Source organism: Arvicola amphibius, chromosome 14, assembly GCF_903992535.2.
Source record: "Arvicola amphibius chromosome 14, mArvAmp1.2, whole genome shotgun sequence".
NCBI lineage: Eukaryota > Metazoa > Chordata > Mammalia > Rodentia > Cricetidae > Arvicola > Arvicola amphibius.
Window position 1 is genome coordinate 18,220,563 of NC_052060.1, and position 23,858 is coordinate 18,244,420.

General features: G+C 42.8%; 1 long non-coding RNA gene across 1 annotated transcript in view; it reads right to left on the bottom strand.

The window, feature by feature from the left end:
- LOC119801307 overlaps positions 1–21,258 on the bottom strand; it is a 78,188-nt gene extending 56,930 nt beyond the window's left edge. Inside the window, exons 1-2 of the long non-coding RNA XR_005283160.1 lie at positions 21,135–21,258; positions 10,382–10,479 (exon numbers count right to left, since the gene is read on the bottom strand). This is a non-coding gene — a long non-coding RNA (uncharacterized LOC119801307). The remainder of the gene's footprint in view (positions 1–10,381; positions 10,480–21,134) is intronic.
- Positions 21,259–23,858: the final 2,600 nt, after the last annotated feature.

Here is a 23,858-nt window from a genome sequence, read left to right on the forward strand (position 1 = left end):
TAGCAAGCAAGGAAATAATGAATAGTTAAGGCCAGGTCTTTCTTGCCCTGTATGATGCAGCAAATATTTGTTTATTTCTCCGAGTATCACCAGGTTGACACTAAGTGGCAGACCAAAATAGACAGGGGATTTATCCTGCAACTCAAAGCAAATCCTGAAGTCAGAAGGGAGGTTGTTTTCTTGGAAACAAAAAAAAGCAAATTGACTCACACGGCCATCTTTAATTCCCTAGCTTCCCCCCCCCCCCCCCCACCACTTCATCTCTTATCCTCTGTGTGAGTCTTCCTGGAATTTAGGCGAGGTCTCAGGAGAGAAAATAAGAGGCAGAATTCAGAGATGAGACAGCAGTGGGGACTGGGAGTGGGAAGGCACACATCCATCCTCAGATCACCCAGCCAAATGAACCACTTAGAGACTCAATACGAGGATCATTCGCTCGATGAGTCAGTCACACGCAAAAAGAAAGTGTGATGCGGTAAGAGCCAGAAACTAGAAGCATCGTCACTCTCCCCTCATTTCTCTCACATTCTATATTCAACCCATAATTAATTTCATGGTTTGACTCTCATGGCTGTGTCGAACCCACGCGCTTTTCTCAATTCCATGGCTCATAGTCCCTCACACCATTTGCTTTTGCCTAAGTGAATATAGTAACAGACCCCACCCCTCAGTTGGGCTTATCTGTGCCTTCCATTCTACTCCCCCACAAAGTACCTTGAGAAGCCTTTAAGGGGTACAGAATTCATGTTATTTCTCTGATAAACATCTTTCAAGATCTGCATCCCTCCCCTTGGGTAGGCCTTGATTTTCTGTTCAAAGCCCAAGGCAGTGTATGATCTCCAGCTACCACTCTTATGACTTCCTGCCTCAAACACTGGGCTGTAGAAAACTGCACATCCCTTTTTAGAAATAGACATTGCATTTGTTAGCCACTGTGCATGTTTTCACTGCTTGAAATAACCATCTGACATTTTCCAGTCACCCTTGATTTCTACCTGAACTTTAAATCTCAACTAAAATTTTACTTCCTCTAAATTAGCTTTCCTAACCCTCAAAACAGTGTGTCTTGGATTCTCTCTATATGCCCCCAGAAACCTATACATCCTACTTCTGCTCTGTATGATCCAAGAGTGCAAGAGTCCCCTAGTGCATGGCCTTGGGTCAGAGAACAAAGAAAACTCAATAAGGATTTTGTTTGTCTGTTTTCTCTTAAACAACAAGAGATTTATTTTCTCACACTTCTGAAGATCAAAAGTCCAATATCAAGGTAGCTGTAGGCTTTCTTTCTCCTAAATCTTTGTCTTTCACCTTTCTCACTGTCTCCCCCCTCCCTCCCTCCCTCCCTCCCTCCCTCTGAAAATGATATACAATATCTCAAAACTACAACAATCTTGTCTACAACACAGGCTTGGCTGTCAGTCAAGTACTTCTTTATGATAAATCTCCTCTTGTCTTAAACTGTGCTAATCATGACTCAACATGTCACAGCTTTATTGAGCATATTCCCGCAATTCTGTGAGGCGCTGCTAGAACCAAGTCTTTTTGGAGCCTGTCATAGCTCCCCTTCAAGAAATCAAGTCTACCTATAAAGGGGAAATTTGTCATTAAATATTGAATGGATAAGTAAGAGGTACACAAGATAACTTAGGGCTGTTTATTTATGCTTAGTGCTGGAGCCCACTGTAACAGTCCTAAATGTAAGAAAAGCCAAGGTAGTAGACAAAAAAACTGAAGACTTTCCAAGCTGGAAGGACGTTAAGGCAAGGGAGGACACTTATCTAGAATAAATGGTACTAGGCAGCATTTAACCGAGTGATACGGTCATTTCTATTTGTTCCCATGAAAGAAAAAGCATTTTTATTACTGAGGTAGAATGATTTCTATCAGGAAACCTCATTTAAAGGTCCCCAGTCTCCACAGATCCCAGTAGATCAGCCAAGACACATCAGGCTTATTTCAACAGTTCCTTGACAGCTACTGAGCAAAGGAAGGAACCCGGGTTTAGAAGTCAAAGGACTTAAATTGCCTTTTCAAGAGAAGCTATAAACTGCTGTTTTATTGGCTAAACATTTAACATCTCTCAGCTTCACTTTTACTGCACGTTTATAAATACTCCCCTGCTTGGTGCAACTACTCATATCCATGTTGCAGTGATCAAAGCATTGACACTTCAGAAGAGTTCACAGAAAAGCAGGAATACAAAATTTTCACATTGTCATTTCCAGGTAACTCTCTTGGCCTTTGGCTTCTTATCCCACCTGCCACCATAATTCTGGAGATAAGGCAGGGATGCAATAGCATTGGTGGGGTTTGATGCTATGCACACCACAAACCCATGCGGTTTCTTATTAGGACAAGATACTATAGAGTAAAATGAAATTCTCCTGAGTTAACAGTCTTGGCTCTAGATTCCTTTCTTTTTCAAGAATAAAACAAGTATTCGATTTACTATTCTGGTAAGTTATACTATCTAGACCCCATTATAGATACCCCTTCTCTGTCCTATTTAATCTGCTAACATATTGTAGAAGGAGGAATAAACAACATGAAATAAATTTTACTAGAAGAAAACAACACTTATAAATTTGCACTAGGTTCTTTAAACATATAATCAAAAGCTAATTGTTTATTTTTATTTCCAAAGAATCCATTGAACATTCACTATATGCTAGTGCTTTATTAAATATTGACATAAATAAAAGACTGTGGTACAACTTACTATGTAGTAAAGGCAGCCCATAAACATGTCAATCCAATGTCTTTAAATGTCAATCACACTGAAGCACCATGGCAGCCACAAGCACAAGGATTAACAAACAGCACAGCTTTCATATAGCAACAGTATGGGCTTGATATTTGTGCTCTCAATTCTTGGTGATAAGACCTAGTCTTGAAAAATATACATGCTTTCCTAGGTTATGAAGAAGCATGGAGTTGCAGAGATCAACTTTCTAAGCCACTAATAGGCATCCATGCAACAAGAAATCTGGTGCATTTTAGCATTTATCACTCCACTCCCTCTGAAAGTAGAATGAAGCATTGAGTCCCACCACTACCCTCAGGCACTACGATGTGGCAGGGACAATAGACACATTCAGGGAAACAGTAATCTTTGTTTCAGTACCAAGGACAGGGGTACCACAGCCATTTGACTCTCCTAAATTGGCTGTGTTTTGGGAACTGGATCCAAGGCTGCACCAGAAACTCATCCTTTCTGTTGTTGTTTACTGGAGGTCATCCATGAAATCTTGAATCTCACTTCAATGTTATGTGGCCTTACTCACCTGAACTCTGGGATGGAGAAACTATGTGCTTAGTGGTCCATGGCAATGTTAGCACTGACATTCTCGCTCAATACTACCCATCTGCCTGGCTCTATACCTATGGTTTAAAACCCATCTGGCTGCATCAAAAATTGCTTTTTCAAGTTATGGTTTATTATTTTCTGTTCTACTTACAAATCACAGTTCCAAGGGCTAATCCACATGAATCCTTTCAGTACTGTAGAACTCAATTCATCCCTGAGGCCAAGATTAGATACCTGGATTATAGCCTGAACGGAACTGACTAGGTGAGAGATAATCAAGCCAGCAGAACAAGATGAAAGAGGACACAGGCTCTGTAAGCACTCTTCCATGCGAAATTTTATGGTGGATTGTGGGCTGTGTGAAGACTGGCACTCCATCTTCTTACTAGTCATTCTTAAGGGTGCCTTAAATAAATTGTTATTGTGTGTAGCTCCAAGATCTATGGAATTTTCTTTTATTTGAGTTAACTTTTGGTCTAAGAGAGTCATGTGTATTCAAGTACAAGACCAAATGGTTATGAAACACAGAACAATTCAGTATGGAGGTATACAGTATAAAAACCCAGAATGGGGGTATGAAGCAAGGGAGAATTCAAGTAAGTAGGGGAAAAACCCAACTGAAACCAAATAAATTCCTGAGTGAGTAAAGTCCTGACTGAATATTTATTGTTGACATGGGCACTACCATGCCGAACACTCAAGGCCTCAGACTCATGGAAAATTACAAAGCCATTTCCCCATTATGAGCCAATCTCAAGAGGAACAGCAAAGCTTTTCTTGGGATTTTGAGTGCAAGTCAGCCAGTCAACAATATTTACTAAAGCAAACAACTGCAGCTTCCTCCTCCTCCCTTGGATGTTTACAGCCTGAAACTGCTCACATACAGAGACTTTCTACTGAGCTAGTTGTCCCTCCCTCTGTGTTGTATACAAAAACGTTCGGATGTTTTGGGTTGCAGGGATAGCTCACCTCACCTGACTCCATCTTTTCTGTATATGTGTTGATGTGCCTGCCCTTTCTTCATTCCTTTGCCACCCCTAGTGAGGGAGGATTTCAGTAAACAAGTCATGTGGGTCATGGTAAATTCCCATCCTTGTGACTTGATAAAATTTAATTTGTCTCTAGCCTCGAATATAATTAAAATGGTGGATTACAGAAAACAAATCATTCTCTGTTCACTATATTCCAAAAAGAACTCACTACCTCCCTGCCCCCGAGACCAATAAAAAGAGTAAGTTTTCTCTGGCTGTCAATCTATTCCTGCCCTAGGTTGACTGGGATTTTACCAGCTATAGGAGAGCATCCGATTTAGCTACCTCATCCTGCCTCAGAGCTAATCCTTGTTGTTCCAATCCTTGAGTCTCCTTCCTAGTGTCATCTCGAGCCAAGAGACCCTCATCCTGCTTCTGGGTCTGCCAGTGCTTGCTGTTCTCTTTTACAATGCAGATACCACTGTACTTAACCTGCCTATCCATTTGGCTGGATAGAATTGATAACCACCAGAAGAAAAAATATCTGGGCACTGTTCATTGGCTGCAACTAAGCATAGAGACAGACACAAGCAAATAGTTTCCCTCCTTCCTTCTCATGGGAAAAATGAGACTTTTTGGCTTGTTAGAGACTGTCTCTATGCTCACTTATTTATTTCCAAAAGGAGAGAAAACTGATGTGATATGACAAGCACCTGACACAAACTGGAGCACATCTCCCCACAGACAGAGTTGCTTTATCTTTAAGGGATAGCCCCACAACCTCACCCCTTTTCCCTTTTGGTTTGTGCCCCCTTCTTGCACCTGGGGAAATAATCTTATAGAAACAACATATTTACTTCTAATAGGCTTCAGGCTTATTTTTTTTCTTTTAAAAATGAGATCATTCATCTACATTTCCCAGGCATCTTCCAACTCTTGAACTCAAGAATTCTGATTGCATATGATGAAAAAACTCCCAAAGTTTACTGTATTGGAGTCAATTCTTTCTTCCACAGTTTCTCCTCCTTTCTCTCCTCTTGTGCCCTCCCCTTTCTCACCTACCCTCCTCCCCACACACTCCTTCTCCATGTCTATTCAGAAAAGGGACAGGCTTCCCATGAACTTGCACAATGCATGGCACATCAAGTTGAGGGAGGACCAAGTTCCTACCCTTCCGTTGAGGCAGGGCCAGGTAATCCAGCATGGGAAGCAAGTTACCAAAAGTAACAGGGTGAGGGCCTGCTCTCACTGTTAGAAGCCTTACTAAGAGACCAAGCTATACAACTGTCACACATACGCAGAGGGCCTAGGTCGGTCCTATGCAGGCTCCCTGACTGTTGGTCCAGCATCCGTGAACTCCTGCAAGCTTAGATCAACTGTCTCTGTGGGTTCCCCCATCATGACCCCCCCTGGATGGTACAATCTCTCCTTACTTTCTCCCTTAAGACTCTCAGAGCTCAGAGCTCTTAGCATCTGTGAACTTGATATAGTGGGGAACTTTGCACAACGGAGTACTACTCAGCTGTAAAAAATGTTGAACTCATGAAATTTGCAGGCAAATGGATGGAACTAGAAAAAAATCTTTCTAAGTGAGGTAACCCAGGCCAAGAAAGACAAACAAGGTATGTACTCACTCATAGGTGGTTATTAGGAGTAAAGTATAGGATAGCCAACTTTTCTTCCACTTTTAAAAAATAAAATTCTCCTGGTCCTGAGGTTATGAGAGAGAGAGAGAGAGAGAGAGAGAGAGAGAGAGAGAGAGAGAGAGAGAGAGAGAGAGAGAGAGCTGGCCCTGCCTCTAATCTGCTGCAGCAATGGGAGAAAGGCCCCTGCACCTTGCCTGGGCAACAGTAGAGCTGGCCCTGATTGTGCAAGTGTGGGAGAGCCAACTCTGAGGACTTGAAAGCAGGAGACTTGACCCCACCCCTTGCTCATAACTGCAAGGGGTGAACTAGCCAGAGCAATACAGGAAGGCTAATCCTGGTAGTGAGGAGAAGGGATAGCGGGCTGACTGACCAACCCTGCAATTACCCAGGCCCAGAACCAGGGTTATGAGTTGGCCCACCCCAACATCCACTGCATCTATGATCTGCTGGAGGATTCGAAGGGGTCAGTCCTGCAGACTCAAAGCTGCAGGGTTTCTACAACCCAGGAAACAACAAAATATCCAAGAAGAGTCCTAGTGAGGGCCCAGCATTGATAGTGTAGCAGAAACCAGAGACCTTAAACCAAACCAAGGACTCTTTGTAATTAACACTTACAAGTAAAGATATACGGATAAAAGCGTTTACTGCATGACTCACTGTGTCACACTACAGCTTCCATGATGAGACTGATTTTCCTTTTTATTTCTTTTTTCTCTTAAATTTTATTTTAATGGGGGTTGTTGTAATGACAGAGGGTGGATATGAAGAGACTAGGAAATGAATGAGATCAAGATACATGATCTGAAAGACACAGAGAATAAATAAACAAGCGAATAAATACGTAAGCAAATAAATAAATATAAAAAATTATTCACCTTTGTTCTAGCCTCTCGGTGTTTTGTGTACACATGAACACCACATACACACACACACACACACACACACACACACACCAGTGCTTTGAGCACCCTCCCTGACTGAGAGGTGTGAACTTCCGCAGAGTTATTCTGGTGCCGCCCACAGGGCATGTGAACTTGAAAACAAAGTAGGTACAGCAGAGACCCAGCCCACATCCTGTCTCTGCCCTGAAGCCTAGACAAGCAGGCAGCTCTCCTCCATCTCCCACCAATTACATAAGCTATCAGAGAGTTTGGGCAACAACAGCTTAGACCTCTTTTTATTATCTAAAGTTAGATCTGTCTTCTAAATAGAAATGCAAAATTGTAGCAATAAGTCAATTCAAGGCTAAAGGAGTCTCAAACATTTTCTGCAACAAAATGCTTAACATATGTTTTCTTTTTGTGGGTTGTATTTTCCCACCATGCATAATCTTTTCCCTTGTATTTTGTCATATCCTTTATTCTGGTCAAGTTTAAACTTTACTGTAAATTGCCTTATTAGAAGAGTCCTGAGACTGTTTTATCAACTCTAGAATGAAAGGGTTTTTCTACATGTATACCTCTTTGCACAACACACAGTCCAAGAATATGTGTTTACTAGTTTCCTAGGACTGCCATAGCAAAGCAATAAAACTGGATACCTTGGCATAATGGGAATCTATTACCTTATGGTTCTCAAGGCTGGGAGTCTCAACCACAGCACTGGCAGGGCCAAGCTGGCACTGAAGGTGCTCGGGGAAAAAAATCATTTTGAGGCCTCCTGGTTTCTGGTAGCCTTGAGTATCTCTTAGCTTCAGTAATGACACTTTGATGGTGCTCTGTCTGCACATGAGCCTTCTCTCTGAGCCATCACACTGTCTCTTTCCTATGTGTGTCCCGTTCTGCATCCATGCCCATTATTATGAGAACAGCAGTCCTTCTGCACTAGTACCTACCTTGATGACTTCATTTTGATACTTCTGTGATCTGTAAAGATCATATTTATAAGTAAGATCACAGATATCGGAATAACATAAGCCATAACAAATACAGACTTAATTTCTTTTATAGTAGTATAGAAATGATTAAAGTATCTTGAATAATGATTCAAAGTTCTTTCTTCCTGGACAATGTGCCATTGTCAATAAATATAAATCTCTGGAAATCTGTGTCTGCTTCTCAGAATCATCCATGATGTGGCTGACTACCAAAATCTCAGAAGATTCAGAAGCAAGCTGTCTCAACCACTCCCCCAAGGTGTGAGACCTGTGGTCGTCCACCTTTGTTTACCATCACCACCCCTACACACCCCTCCAGGCCATAGAATTACTGGGAATTTCGTTTCTCTGCTCCACTTTGTAGGTAAAATGTTTCTTATATTGAATACAAATTTCCCAAGTTATCATCTAAAAAGTCTTGGGCTACACAGAGGCCCTTCAGATATTACAAGGAGGTGGAGGCAGTCATGTGTCTAATACACACTGCATCCCACATCAAGAAGCTTAGACCAGCACAGAGGACCTGAGGGAGAGCCTGTGCAGAACCCAGTAGTAGAGTCCCATCCTGTTTTTGAACTTGTGGAGGAACTGTGATCTGAACGGTCCCCTTCCTGCTTTAACTGCAGGAGAACAACCTATGCACTCGGTTCTTAGTGATCTCAGTAAAGATTTCTTTGGTGATTCCAGGGATTTAAGGCTCATAAAAAGCCTGGGAGATGTTTTTACTGATAAGAAAAATAAAATATAATTCTAAAACATGGATTTGAACGAAGGTCTGTTCGTTGCAGAACCCAGGCTAAGTCCATGTTTTAGAAATCCATGCCAAGTGTGCTTTCCATTAATATGATGATGGTACATCAAAATCATGATTTACAACCTTCATTGAGATAATTAGTTGATTGTAACACAAACCAAGCATCCAGCCCTGCCATACCTTTGGTTATGTCCATGATACACTAATAAAAAGTTCAATAAAGATTCAGGCCCAAATTAAATTTTATCTTTTAGATAAATCTTGTACATTGGCTAGTTTGATGACCCTTAGCATCTGAGAACTTGATGTAGTGAGCCACTCTGCAGTGATACAAGCACTCCTGGTTTGTCTACCTCCACTAGGCATGGATTCTGTTTTCATGTTTAACTCTATGAGTTGGCATCATCTATACCTTTATAAATTCTTCAGATGTAAATATGAGATGTGAATAACATATAATTATAATCATTGGGTTTTTAAAATACAGTAAATATTATATTCAACCCCTTCCAAAGAGAAATTTAATTCTACCTTTACAACAGCCCTATGAAATAGGTACTATTACTACCCTTACTAAAATTATGAGAAAATTGAGAATTAAATGTTGTTGCTCTAATTGGTGACATGAACCTGGAAGAGTGGGACCTAAAAATGAGGCAGACTAGTCTTCTGCAATAGTCAACTTTTTTCAGAGTCAGACAATTGATACTCTGAGGGCTAGAAAGAGTCACTTGAGTAAAGTGTACAATCACAGGACAAGTCACACATGACAAAACTTGTTTTGCATAGCTGCATATAAAAGATAGCAGTAGCCAGCTGTAGTAAGTAATCTGAAGAAAGTTCACTCCTATCCAGTACACCTGGGAGGAGCATGGAAGCACATTCTAAGAACAAGCCATGTTATGAGGAACAGAGGTTACAAGACTCTTATCTTGTTTACTTGGAGTTTCCTCACAGGGTCTCAGAAATCTCCTCACACAGCTTTGTTCATGCACCACGTTCCTACAATTGAAGGGTTAAACAAATGGTCATTTATTAATTTATAGTCTATCAGAATAACATGAACCAGTTTTTAAAGAAAGATATATTTATGTACTAACACAAAAGATGCACGAGATATTATTATAATGATAAAAGAGCAATGGATACTAACAAAAGAACAGTTGACAGTACATGGCCATTGGTGTGTTGTTTGAAACTACTCCTGTGGATACATGAACAAATGTCTACTCATCCCAAAGAGGGAACCAATGAGAGACAAAAGTGAGGATACATAAACAATTAAGAATATGTGTGAGAGCAGAAATGACTCAAAGACAGCTGCATCACCAAAAGCCACCCCAGATCTGGTAATAATACATGAAAGCTGAAAACCCAGCCCATATTGCACAACCTCCAGGCAGTTCAAGGGGCTAGAGTGTATCCTTTCCCTGTATCTCAGTTATCCCTGTATCTGGGCCTCTCTCAGACAGCTCAACTGCTCTCTCCTTCTCCCATGCAGGTTGGTTGGTCTGCAAGTGTCCACAGTGGTCTAAATTTTGTATACACTTGACTAGAGAAAAGCCCAGTGAATCTGCTCAGGTTCAGGAACTTCCTAAAGCTATTACATTGTTTACTTCCTGAGTTTAACACTGGGTAGAACTTCACCTCTCTTTTAATACCCAGTGTCTTAACAAGCTCTCCTTTAAGATAGAAGACTTAGGTCTTGGAAGAAATACTCAAACCGTTGAGGAATTCTTTTTTAGTTTTATAATGTCCATTTAATAAACACAGACTGAGCATTCTGATAGTTAATCATTATTGTCAATTGATTGGGTTTGGGCTCACCTAAGAGATGTGCCTGCAAAGGTATATCCAGAGACGTTTAAATGAGAAGATAACACCCACCCTGACAGTGGGCCGCATCATCCTATAGGGCTGAGGTCCTGAAACAAACAAACAAACAAATAAATAAATAAAACCAAAAGCGTGATTGTCAGAATCCCTCTCTCTCTCTCTGGCTCCTCAGTCTGAATGAACTGTGACCACCACCATTCCTTTTTTGCCATGAAAGACTGAGCCAAAATTAACCTTTGCTCCCTGAAGCTGCTGCCTGTCAAGTATTTGGTTACAGCAGTGAGAAAGGCTACTAATGGAACCAATCAGAGAGAGATTATCCTAGGGGTGGGAAAGTAGGAATTTTACACAGGAAACATCTTACTTTTAGTGTTAAATACATTTCTGTGTTTTAATATTTTTCTTTCGATTAGTGTTGTAATAGTCACGCAACTAGTAAATATCATGGTGATATCTTATAAACTAAATTCTTAATCAAAATGTTGAAGTGGTGCATGCCCTTAAACCACAGCATTACTTGCCTTTTTGGTTTTTTTGTATTTCTTTTATGGAGGAGTGTTTTGTTTTGTTTCGTTGGTTTTTTGTTTTTTGTTTTTTTTTTTTAGTTCAGTCTCTTCCTCCTCCACAGAAGAAGTCCTAGATTAATGCCTTTGCATGATGACTGATCTAGGACAAGCAGGATTAAGGAGAAGGTAACGTGCTCATTCAGAAGTATGCAATGTCTGTGTTCAAGGGATGGGTATAATCAGGGCTCCAGCACCTCTCTACAGACTATAAACTTCACAGCCTTCTTTCTCTTCCCAATCCAGGGAGAGATTTTTCTAGGGAAAAGAAAATTAGTAAAAGCAGGTCAGATTCCTTTGGGTCACTTAACATAACAATTCAGCCTCAAGGAAGAGGAATCTCCTTTGGACTTTAAAAAAAAAAAGCACAAATGCCACTGAAATATTCATAGGTCAAGATTTACATCTGCACTGAGTCTCCCCCAGGCCCTTCATGGGTAAAAAATAAGTGCCTCTAGCTCACCCTACCACGACAGGCCTACACTCCACCATCGATGGTCTACCCAGGAGAACAGCTCTTCCATAATCCTTGTCAAGGAAGTCAAAAGACTGAAGTCCAAAGTCAAAAGTCAAAGTTGGCTGAATCATATCATTTTCTGCTCAAAGTATGTTCAATGGGCCAAAATGTCTGTAGGACAAAATTGTGTAGGACAGGATTTCGAGTCAAGTCTGGCCTTGGTCTCCATCAACTTTTGTAGGCAACTGCAACAGTAGCCATGTTGCTAGTAAGCTAGTAAACCTAGGGATCTTTTCTTAATTCAGGACAGAAATCACACACACACACACACACGTGCACAGCAAAATAATATCAAATGAATGAGGCTATATTGGGACCTATGCTCCAGCACAAAGTAGCAGTCAATAGGACAGGTCTCAATAAAGTAGGGCATTTACATAGGAGGCTTGCTTTGGCAGCCTGGCAGCTGTGATGCCTGGCTTGGGACTTTTTCATGTATCCCTTCTGGTCTTCAGCTCTGGCACCAGGGCAGTTCACAACCCTGTGCTTTGCTCTTACATGTTGGATCTCTATGCTCACATCACACAAGATGGTAGAGTCACTATCACCACCATAGGAAGGTCATATAATAACCTGAGCCGGGCATTCTGTGCACACGTAAGTTGGAGAAAATGGCTTTCCAAACTTCAGAGGAAGCAGGTGGCAAAGCATACCAGTTTAGGATGTGCATCCTGCAAAAATCTGCTTTTCACTAAAGACAGAAAATGTTTGGGAAATCCAGCCTTTCCTATTCAGTCTCATTGTGGACTAAAATGCTGGAAATATTTGTTATTTGGCTCTTTAAAGGTGTGTGTGTGTGTGTGTGTGTGTGTGTGTGTGTGTGTGTGTGTGTGTGAACTTCTGGCTTAAGGGCTCACCAGAAATATAGAACTGAAGTCTCACACAGGTTCCTAGGTTCCTTGTAAATAGCTTGATGTTTGGAAAGTAGTAACACTTCTGCAGAGGTCCCTAGGTCTTCTCTGCCTCCACACATCCTTAGCAACCTAAAAAGGATGCCCTAAGACATTAGCATCCTCATGGTACCGTAGAGCTAAAATGGAGGGAAATATATTTATCCATAGTACCTGGGGAGAAGGACTGATCAAAGACTCCCAGGACTTCAAGAGTGATTTGACTTTTAAAAATTCTTCAGATCATCAAACTCCCAAAAGATGTAGGCGATGAAGAACCCCCAATGTCATGTTTTTCTTCAGTATCATGGCTGCTCTTTGTGAAGAAACCCTGCCTTAGGAAGGGGTCCCCTGTCACCTTTCAGAGGCTACAGGATGCTCCTGAGACAAGTCAAGGAGTGTCTAAGATGAAGGGATATAAATAGGTCCTAGGCTTACAGGAATATGCGGGAGTCAGACCTGATTCGGTGTGCCCAGGGAAGAAACATGCTTGAGGCTATCTTCTCCTGCCTTCACTGAAGCTTTTTCACACCAGCTTGGCTCTACAGGGCTGATGAAGCCAAAGCCTCACGTACAAGAAACAAGAAAGAGGCACAAGTGTCCAGGGCTCTTCTGGCTTGGTTTCCTTACATGCTTCCTATGGTAGCCAAGCTGCTAGTGCCCACTCAAGGTTGGGCATTCTTTGTCCTGCCCTGAAAGCTCTTATGGGCATCTGATAAGTAAATGGAGCCTTTAACTATGGCAGGTTTCTTGCTCAGAAACAATTAAATCCAGTTTGAAAACCCAGGAGGAATGTGGTCAGCTAAGAGAGGGATTCCTCTGCCACTTCTGCCCAGACTCCTGCCTCTTAACTCCCACCACTCACCGTCTTACCATGCACCCTCACCGGACCTAGCGTCAGTCTGAAACTGGCTCAGCAGGCCTCAGAGATGCTTCCCCTGGAGACCAGATTCCACTTCCCAAAGAACAGAGAGGCCTGCCATGAAGCTACTTTGGAAGCCTTCATAAGATGCGAGCTCTGCTTTCGTCCTTACTTCCAAATGCATATCCAGTGAGATCTCCTCTGGGAAAAGGTGGATGCAGCATTGTATGAAGAAAGAGTTCCTGAGGAGCAGGAGTCAGGAGTATGAAAGTCATGAGAAGCTGGTCCTACAGTCTAGCCCCTGGGAAGGACTGCTTGGGTCTGTTTCTGAGAAAAGAGAGAAAAGACAGAAGGCGCCGAGTCTGCCTTCTCTCTTCCTTCTTATTCTCCCTCAAAATTTGCTCTGAGACTAAATTTAAGGTAGCGTGTTACTACCCTATGCCACTAGCATGCACAGTCCTGTTTTTTTATTTGTTTGTTTGTTTGTTTTGTTTTGCTTTGTGAAAACTGGCCCATAAATGAAGAAAGATGAAGGCAGCAAACTAGGAAAGCCTTTGGCGTCACGGTGTATTTCTCGTGGAAGCATGTCTTACAGACCCTGTGTGTGCACAGCCTGAGACCAAAGAAAAGTCAAGGTCTAATATCAGGGGAGGTACTGCTGTGCAGAGGAGAAATAGGGAGTTGGCCCTGGACGAGACGAGAGCATAGCTGTCTCCCTCCCCACCCTACCCATTCTTTTTCCTCTCTTAACCTAATGTATTCTCCTCTTCCCTATGCTTCTTATCCAATTTCCTAACCAGTTGCTTTGATGTTTCCTTCTAAATATTTTTTTCAAAGCTCATTAGGCATCAGAGCGCTCTCCCTACACACCAAGTGAACATTCCACTGACATTTCTCAGTGCCTTCAGTACCCTCTGAAGTCCTCCATCCTCCTCACCCTGGAGCTCAGAGAACAAGCATCTTCCTACAGCAAACAGACTTGGCTCTGCAGACTGTGCCCCCAGGGTTGCCTATGTGAGGCAGAAGAGAGGAGAAAGCGCCTGCTAGATTCCCTTTGGGGTTTTTTACCTAATTAATGAACACTGTGGGCAGGCAAGAGAAATGGGGAACTGAAAGGAAAATCATAATAGTAAGAAAGAAATCACCTGGGTTTTACATCACAGTTTATATACAGCGCTCCATGTTCCACACGTTTCTTGCCTATTGTGTTTTTATTTCTGTTCCAGTTTCCTACGGTTGCCATAACAAAGCTTTACAAACCCAGTGGCTTAAAGCCACAGGAATTTATTTTCTCGTGATTCCAGAAGCTGGCATTTTAAAATCAGTTTACCACTTGGCCCATGTTTCACATGAAGACTCTGGGATAGAGCTTTTGTATACGTCTTCTTGGTTTCTGGAGGCTTCTAGAAGCCAACTGAACTCTTTGTCATGTGTCTACATCACTCTATTCTCTGCCATTGCATGGCCTTTTTCCTTGTATGTAAATCCTTGTGTCATTTCCTCTTCCAATGGTCATTTCCTGGGTTTGGAGCTCTAACTTCCATCTTTAAATACTGAGGTCATCTTCTGAGGTTGAGGTGGACGTGTATCTAGGGGAACACCATTCAGCCCAGCACAGCCCTCTCTTGAGAGGGCTCATCTCCTAAGACAGCTTCTTAGGCAAACCTTCAGCTGTGGTCTTGGGTCCTTCTTACTCACTTTTACTGCAATGTCCCATTTTTCCCAGTACTATTCCAAAGTCCTTCCACAGTGGCTTTTATATCTATACATAGTATATTTTGCATTTATCTTTGAACCTTTTAAGCTATGTTCCCCAAAAATTGGGCCTTAACACAAACATTTGACTTCAAATTCTTATTTGGAAGACTTCCCCTAGAAGCGCCAGTATTGGCATTAGGATAGAGGAAAGTCAGGAAGTCAACACTGGTATACTGTGGGAATGAGCTCAGTCTCACTGGGAACTCCTAGGAGATCATGTAGGACACATTCAGAGTTGTTCTATCTAAGAGATCAGGAAGTTAAGGTATTTACTCTCCAACTCCCATTTGTCATTAACTGAAACTTCACCCAGGAGCATCTACTTATCCTACCTCAAACTTGTGCCTTGCATAGGCTGAGCAGTGCCCTGCAACCTCGGAGACCTGTGAGGCCAAGGGAGTGTCAATATTGACAGATGGTGTCAATAAGAAATTGATGGCTTGCTTAGGAAACAAGTCTCACAGGAAAAGATATACAAGCACTGATGGCACATGCTGTGACCTGTATGACAAACTCCTTACAGGGCCTGCCAGGTTCCTCTTCATAGGTACTCAGTAAATAAGTGTTGAATTGCATTGCTGACAACATTAGAATAAAGAAAGACCGCTCAGGCGCTACTATGCTCCATGCATTGTGACTGAACTTGGAGAGGCCTGATGTATGTAATGTTGTGCTTGGTATAAAACTATTGTCTCAGGCTGGAGAGATGGCTCAGAGGTTAAGAGCACTGCCTGCTCTTCCAGAGGTCCTGAGTTCAATTCCCAGCAAGCACATGGTGGCTCACAACCATCTGTACTGAGATCCGGTGCCCTCCTCTGGAGTGCAGGCATATATGGAGGCAGAATGTTGTATATATAATAAATAAATAAATCTTAAAACTATTGTCTCAACGAACAGTCGCAGTGCAGGTTAAGTTTTTGTCAGCTTGACACAGTGTTGTCTGGGAAGAAGGAGCCTCAACTGAGCAACGACCTCCATCAGATTGTCCGCAAGCTGGTCTGTGGAACATTTTCTTGATTAATGATTGACAAGGGAAGGCCCAGCCCACTGTGGGTGGTACCACCTCTGTTAAGGTGGCCTTGTATTATAAAGCAAACTGAGCAAGCTGTGGAAGCAAGCTGGCAAGCAGTGCTCCTCTGCAGTTTCTCCCTCAGTTCTTGCCGCCAGGTTCCTGCCTTCCTTGAGTTCCTTCCTTGGCCTCCCTCGATGATGGACTATCATCTGAACACAGAAGTCAAATGAACCCTTTCCTCCCCAGGTTGCTGTGAGTCAGTATTTTATTGCAGCACCAGAGAGCAAGCAAGACCAGCTGCCATCAACCCTGATCTTCACCCAACAGCCCTGATGCCGCCCTCCAAACGGACCAGCTTCAACAAGAGTAGCCAAGATCCATTCATTTACTGGTCTCAATACAGGAGCTTCACCAATTAGAAAGTTAAACTGGGGAACCTGAGCCCCAGAATTGAGTAAGGACCAAAGGAAATATTCATACCACCGACACTTAGACCATTTCCACCCACCCTCCCCACTCCACTACCATCCAGACTACCCAGCGCTGCCCTTCCCAGACGTGTCCTGTGCCAGGAACCCCTTACTCACCTTGCTCCCACCCTTGAAACCACAGTTCTCGCAAGGTCTCAACAATGGTTGCTTTCTTTCTGTTGTCTTTTTAGGGTAAGCTGACACAGGGCAGACAATTCCAAAACAAGCCCTTCCCAGCAGCCAAGCTGTCTGGTGAGCAACATTCCCCAAGGCCAGGCTTGTCAGGGATCAGCACATCTGGGGCTACAGCTCTTGCCTCATGTCAAAGCCCTGCTTCTTTCTCTGCATACTGACAAAGGCCCTGTCTCTCTGCCTCCCTAGTTCCCTTGATGTGAGCTTTTAATATTCATCTCCCTCTCCTTCCCTCCATGCGAAATAAAAGAGCAACTCGCAAGGCAAACAAGAGGAAAAGAACAGATTGCTGCTGGTCATTAAAGCTTCCACTCAAAAGAGGCTGATAAGCGCTGGAGCCTGGGCCCTGCTGGCTGAGGGTGGGGGAGCGGGGGGCACCTCAGTTACAGAACCTTGAATGTGCTGTGAGCACGAGGGATTTTGCAAGTGGAGGTCCATTTTTCTTCCTGAAGCTTTACTATCTACTGGAACCTTGAGCCTGGGCTTATCTCTCTCATTTTCTGACATGTAATCTTAGCAAACTCAATTCAAATTCCAGGCTTCATGTGGTTCCTCTACCTGAAAATAGATGGTGGGATGCTAATTTCTAAATTAGCTGTAAGGCTAAATAACCAACTAAATATCAAAGCATTTTGGAATAATTCTCTCTCTCTCCTCTCTCTCTCTCTCTCTCTCTCTCTCTCTCTCTCTCTCTCTCTCTCACACACACACACACACACACACACTATTTAAATCTGCTAAACAACACTTTTAAACCTCAACGTCAACAGTCTCCTTGGATCACAGGTCCTGCATTAGCTGGTACCCTGCTTCTTTTCTCCCTTTGAAGTCAAACCTCGTGAAGTCTATATTTGTTCCAGGCATTTCCTCACCTCCCACTCCCACTCCTCAGTGCTCAGCTTCCAACCACATCACTCCCCTGTAACACTTCTCACGTGACCAATAACACTGTTGCTAATTCTAACTAATATAACTTCAGCTGCTGTCATCTAATTTGACCTTTTCTTTCTGTAGCTGTGTTGTGGAGCATTATAACCTTCAGCGTCATCTTCACCAGAAGCATTTGGCCCGCTCAGGAGAGACATTCACCATAGGGCCTTTTGACATGGGCATTGCCTCACAGAGGGAAACGATGGGGAGAAACATGAGACCCTCACCAGAGATCTCAGCCACTCCCCGGTACCCCTACTGCCACCTGGTACATAAGGATGTAACAGAATGCATGAGAAGTTGACTGCAGAAGATTCCATCTACACAGCCATCAAGATGTCCCTCCTTCTTGGGTTGAGACTTTCTGGTCATGCAGCTGCTTTGGAGTCACGTGCATGCTTCTGAGCAGCACTTTGCGCTCTAAGTAAGCTCAGTAAACAGATTGGGGAGTTGGACTGTGGCGGAATGGTTATTTGGATCTGTCACAGTGCCCTATCTGAAGGAAGCAGACTCTGCTCATGTCTCCCGAGGAAGAGGTCAGGAAACTCACTGGTGCTCTTCACTTCTGTTCCCAATTCTCTTGCCTTGACGTCTGAATGCCACTACCTCTAGATCTTTCTCTTACACTTCTCGTTAATCCTCCTTAGGCAGCTCCCTCCGTTTCTCATTGATTCCAGTTTTCCAGACCCTCTTCACTGGTTTGTCTAGGATCTAAGAATCCTATCCATTCCCTCAAACATTTTTTCTACCTATGGTTGAGTAGCTGCCATCTAAAATTTCACTCAAATTTATCCCCAGAGTCTGACCCATCTGTCCAGCTTTTAGGGACCTTACAGTAACATCCTCCTGCAGGCCACCATCCCTACTTTGCCTGAATGTCAGTAGCAGAAAGTTGGGCCTGAGAGTAGCACAGAGAAGTACATAAGGCAGCTGGGAGTGGGCACCAGAGTCAGGTCCTCTGAGATCGTCTCTAATGGAGAACAAAGAAGGACTACAGGAGGCAGCAAGGCACAGGCAGGGTCTGCCAAACTGACACCCTCCCCCCACCAGCCTGCTGCCCCTGCTCTTCAGGGTCATTCTTTGGAGCCTGAGATCTGACAGAGCATTCAGAATAGCGGGAGGAACATAAGAAGAATATCACTCACGCAACATGGAATGGTTCCTGGAGAACAGAAGCAGAAGTGTTAGGCATGCTGGAGTATGGGAGAGCAGCCAGAAGAAAGACCACAGTTTCTATGGGTTATGGTTCCCTCAGCTCCCCATTAGTAGCCAACACTGGGGTCTGGAAAGCCCATGAGTATCTGACCAAGATTCACCTTCATCAATTTCTTTCTTCTCCTTGGGGTCTTAGGACTGTCTTTGAACCCTGAACACGCATATATAACCAAACATTCCACCCAGAGCTGCCTACAAAATAGCAAAATGAAAATGAATAGCTTTGTGTTCAAAGTCCATCAAAAAAAAAAAAAAAACCCTGCTTTTGAAGGTTACTAAAACTTTTCCTTTCTTTCAAGTTTCTCTTTTAAATAAACATGGTGGCTTTTACTTGACATTTAATGCCATTCTAAGTAAAAAGGGAAATATAATTATCACTGTGAGTTCCCATTCATCTTTATATTGTATAATGTCAGTATTAAATGAAAATATGAGCACTAAACTCATATATGGATTCATTGATATTACGATTTATATTTCCTAGCTTTTATATGCATCTAAATATCACTCTTGTGAGAATAAAGGGATGGTGGGTAGGAGCACTACACAAATGTGATAACACTGTTTTCATTCTATTCTTGCCAATATTCAGTTCCACCAGGCTTATAGTTACAAGCAGGAGAGAGCTGAATGACGAGCTATGAGGTCCCCCGCCTTTCCCCTTCTTTCTTTGCTGCTGTTTTCAGTGTGAGTGGTTGGTGAACATACAGAAATAATGCATGAGAGCACTCCTTGATTACTTCTGTTTTCCTAACACATTGTTACCTTCATTCTGCGTGAACCTAGTTGTGGTTTGAATGGAAATGAGATCCTCTGGGACTGTAATTAGCATCCTTGATTACTCGGTTATACATGCAACATACTGATTCTTGTGTGTGCTGTGTCATCAATTTCCACACATGGCAATCCCACCAGAATTCTGCGTTTGCAGATGCTGCAGTCGCTGAACGCAATCAGGGCATCCAGGATCAGCTCCTAAAAGTGCTTTGCCCTTTCCTGGTCTCTGTCCTCAGCTTGTAATGGGTGCTTCTTTGTGTGAACTTGGAGCCCCTTTTAACAGCCCTCTCTCAGAAGTCAGACCCCCATTCAGTTCTAAGATCTGATTGGGGCATTTTCCATGGTGTGGAGGTGAGGCACCATCAACTTCTGCTCTGACAGAAACCATTTTTCTCTTTCAGATACCAATACTTCCTAGTCAAAGCTGGAAGACTCAGACATGAAGTTCTGTGTTCATCAGAAAATAAAACATGTGAGCGTGCACATGCACACACACATTACACACATGGTATCCACACACACTACATGTACTTATCATATACTACGCACATACCGCAAACCATATACATACTCCACAGCACACACACACACATACTACACATACAGATATATACATACCACACATGCATTTTCCATACATACACCAACACAGTACATAAACACTTTATATACCAAACACACCAAATACACACAGTCATATCCTATATGTACCACCCCCACATACACACGCCACTATTTTATTATCCTCCCACTGATGTCACCTTATCAACACTGTGCCCTTAAAGATCAAATTGCAAAACCAGAAACTGTTTACATCTTATTTCCTTCCATGTGGAAAAATTCTTGATATTGGATAGTCTTTTGCTCCTCAAAATCTTTTTCATAGGCCTCCTTTATGCTGAAATATCTCTGTCCCTTTGTTTAAGTAAATACACAGTTCAGTGTATATTTTCTTCTCTATATGTGGCTATAGAATTTCCTCAAAACTCAAAACTTCAATATCAGCAGTTTCATTTCTTAATTCACCTTTCTCTCAGCCCTTGACTGACAGCCCAATGCCTGCATCTCCCAGTCTGACACCTTCCCAGAAGTCTCTTAACACCACTGTTGAATTTCCTGATCTCTGAAATGAGAAGTTTGGGCTGGACCATCCCAAGCATAGATAGCATGACTATTCACATACTGATACTTCTTCTTTCGGGCTGACCTAACCCCACTGAAGCCCCACAGTAAATATGGTAATATTCACAACAGTTCACTTCCACGGCTCTTCTTCCCACACCTCTACTGGGGGATAGATGATTTATTACTATGACCTACAGCCTTTTTTCTTGTATCCTTAGTAGATTTTTTTCACTCACTTTCCTCTTCAAAACAATGGACAACTAACAACGGCAGGACATCACAGGTCACACTACAGACTGCACATCCTGGTAGGCAGATTACAGGGCTGTCATTTAACTCTTATTGACTACATCTTAAAATACAAATCTATGTTTACATTTGTTTGTTGCTATCTTTGTGTTTTGGCTCTACAAGAATTAGCTGATTTACTCACAGTCCCAGTACTCGGAAGACTTAGTTCTTTCTTGGTGAATGCCAAACTTCAGGCTACTACGTCCTTTCTGTAGCCACCTCACATTAAACCTAGAAACACTCTTCTGTTGCTTTCCGGTTTATTTTGTTGTTTCGGTTTCACTAAATAGCCCAGGGTGGCCTTGAACTCTGGACCCTCTTGCATCAGCCTCCCAAGCACTGAAACTACAAGCGTGTGCCACGATCCTGGCCAGAAATACTCTCAATTACCACCACCACCACTCCTCAGAATCTAATTCTGGAACTTCTTTGGTGGGACACTGCATTTTCCAAAGCCTGAATTTGCTTATCCAAAGCCAAACAACAACTCAAGTACATCCCTCTGGCCCATGGAGCTGACAGATTGGCGAACGAGGCTCATCATAAATCACAGAGACATCTCGGTTTTCTATTTAATAACCACGAAACATTTTCTACCCGGAGGGGATAAAAGACAGCATTTTGTATTCAATTTTAAAGTGGGGAAGGTATTTATTTTCAAAATCGGTCGGATAGATTTCAGTTATGAGTCATCCAAGCTCATTCTCCCCAATCCTTTTTCCTTTATGCTCCTTGTTCAGTCATCCAGCCAGGCCTGCCTGCCGGCTGACCTTCCTAACTGTCTTTCTTTTCGATTCTCCAGTAATCATATCTGGACTGTCATCATAGCCCCCTAGCTCATCTCTGACTCATCTCTCCGCCTTTAGTCTTTTACACGACCCACTCTGCAGATCTCTGGAACACAGTCTCTCCTGAGTGGTCTCCTGAGTGTCCCACCCTCCTCCCATATCTTTACTGAATAAACACGAACAGAGTTATTAGAGACAGAAAAAAATGGTATAAATGTAATGAGATCAAAATTAAACAAAGCAGGCATCGTGTCCAATTCTACCACTTGCTAGGTATATAAATATGGAATATATCACTTCTTGTAGCCTCAGTTTTCCATGGACTAGGAATAATGACAGAAAGCCCCAGGACTGGACAGATGATGACATAGAACAACACCTACAAAGTATACGTTCTTTGTTGCACTGTGAGTCTAATGCAGCTTTCTAGAGTTGAGCCAGTGTGAGCCCTTCCTCTCACCTGCCCTCTTCAAGCTCTTGTCCTGGCTCTAAATGCTGCATATAGGAAGATTTTTGGGGAGTGAGTCCACCACATCTCTGTCACCAAAACAGGGACTTTTGGAGGATGGAACCTTCAAACTTCTTTAAGAGATGAACTAAATCACAAACTGAGTATTCAACCAACACATAAACAAGATTAGGGCTGCCTCTGTGGTATTGTGTGGGGACATGTGAAATATGTTTGGGACCCTCTGTTTGGGGAACTGTCATTCTAAGATTGATGTTAGGATGTTTCCACCTTGTGGTGCTTTCTGGCCAGCTTTAGGCCAGCAGAGGTGTGGATTAGGCTGATAGAGAGACTATTAGCCCAGGAAGAAGCAGTGACTTCTGCATGCTCTGCTATCTTTTCCCTGGTTTCTGGTCCTTCCTCTAATTTGTAACCCTCCCAAATGAGCACCACCTTGTTCTCCTCCTTCCTCACAACATTCAGAAGACACCATGCATTGTTCGGGAAGAAAATTCTGTGCCCTACAGAATCCATGAAGTGACAACAACCCCTTCTCTCCGTGACCCGCATGGTTATCTAGCAGAGAAAGTGTGGCATGGGAAAATATGCTGCTGTATAGCAATGTCCTCGGAATCGAAACCTTCCAAACTAGGCACAGGTCTTGTTAGGACTCAGAAACAAAACAAAACATGAAAGGATCAGCGTGTGCACAACACAAGTTTCAGGAAGTTCCTGAAACATGCACAGTGATCGGCCCCTTTCCAAATCAGATAGGCAGTAAGGTCTGCTGGAGACAGAAGACAGTCTGATCAAACAGTCTGCAGCTTTTGGGGCGAGCTTCAGTGATGCAATTGTCAGGAAGTCGAACCCAGGCTAGGGTGGGCTTTGCAGTGCTATGTCATCTGTGCTCCTAGAAGTAACTCCTCGCCCAGACTTTTACAAGCTATCCCAATAAAAATATGTGTGTGTTCATCAAATTGGACTTTGGTGGCACTATTCCTTTGGTCTGTCTTCTGCACCCAGTCTGAAATGAGTAGATATTTGATCTCCTTAGCAAAGGTCAAAGGTTCCAATTGCTTCCACTAAATGCGTGTCTTCAAGTTCATTCCTACTTATTGTACCAATGCATTATTTGAAAAGGAAAGCCCAATCAGGAAACTGCCAACCATGCCACCAATTTATTAAGACAGGGGCCAGTGTTACAGAAGTAAAGGAACAAAAAGGAGAATAGCCAAGATGACAATCAGCAGGATGTTCCTCTCAATCCCAGAGCTGGAAAGAAAGAGACAGGGGTTAGGTGGTCAGACTTTGGCAGAGGAGGTCCAGTGGTGAGGGTCAAAGTAAACGTGCAGACTCTCATGGAGATGCTTCCAAAAAGAGTGGCTAGAACAGATGCTCCTGGCTTGCCCAGTTCTCTTTGTCTCTAACTTTCTAATTATCTACTCCATTGTCAGAGAGCAAGGAAACCATGGAAACGCCACATAGAGCAGCATAGGAGAAGGATGTTGAACAAGGAACACCAAGGCTCATCTAGAGAGCTGTTGCCATCACCCCCGAGAGGCCCCCAAACCTACCCCATTAAACAATCTAACTTCAAAAACTGCTTTCTTTTCAAGTTCACCAGTAAAAT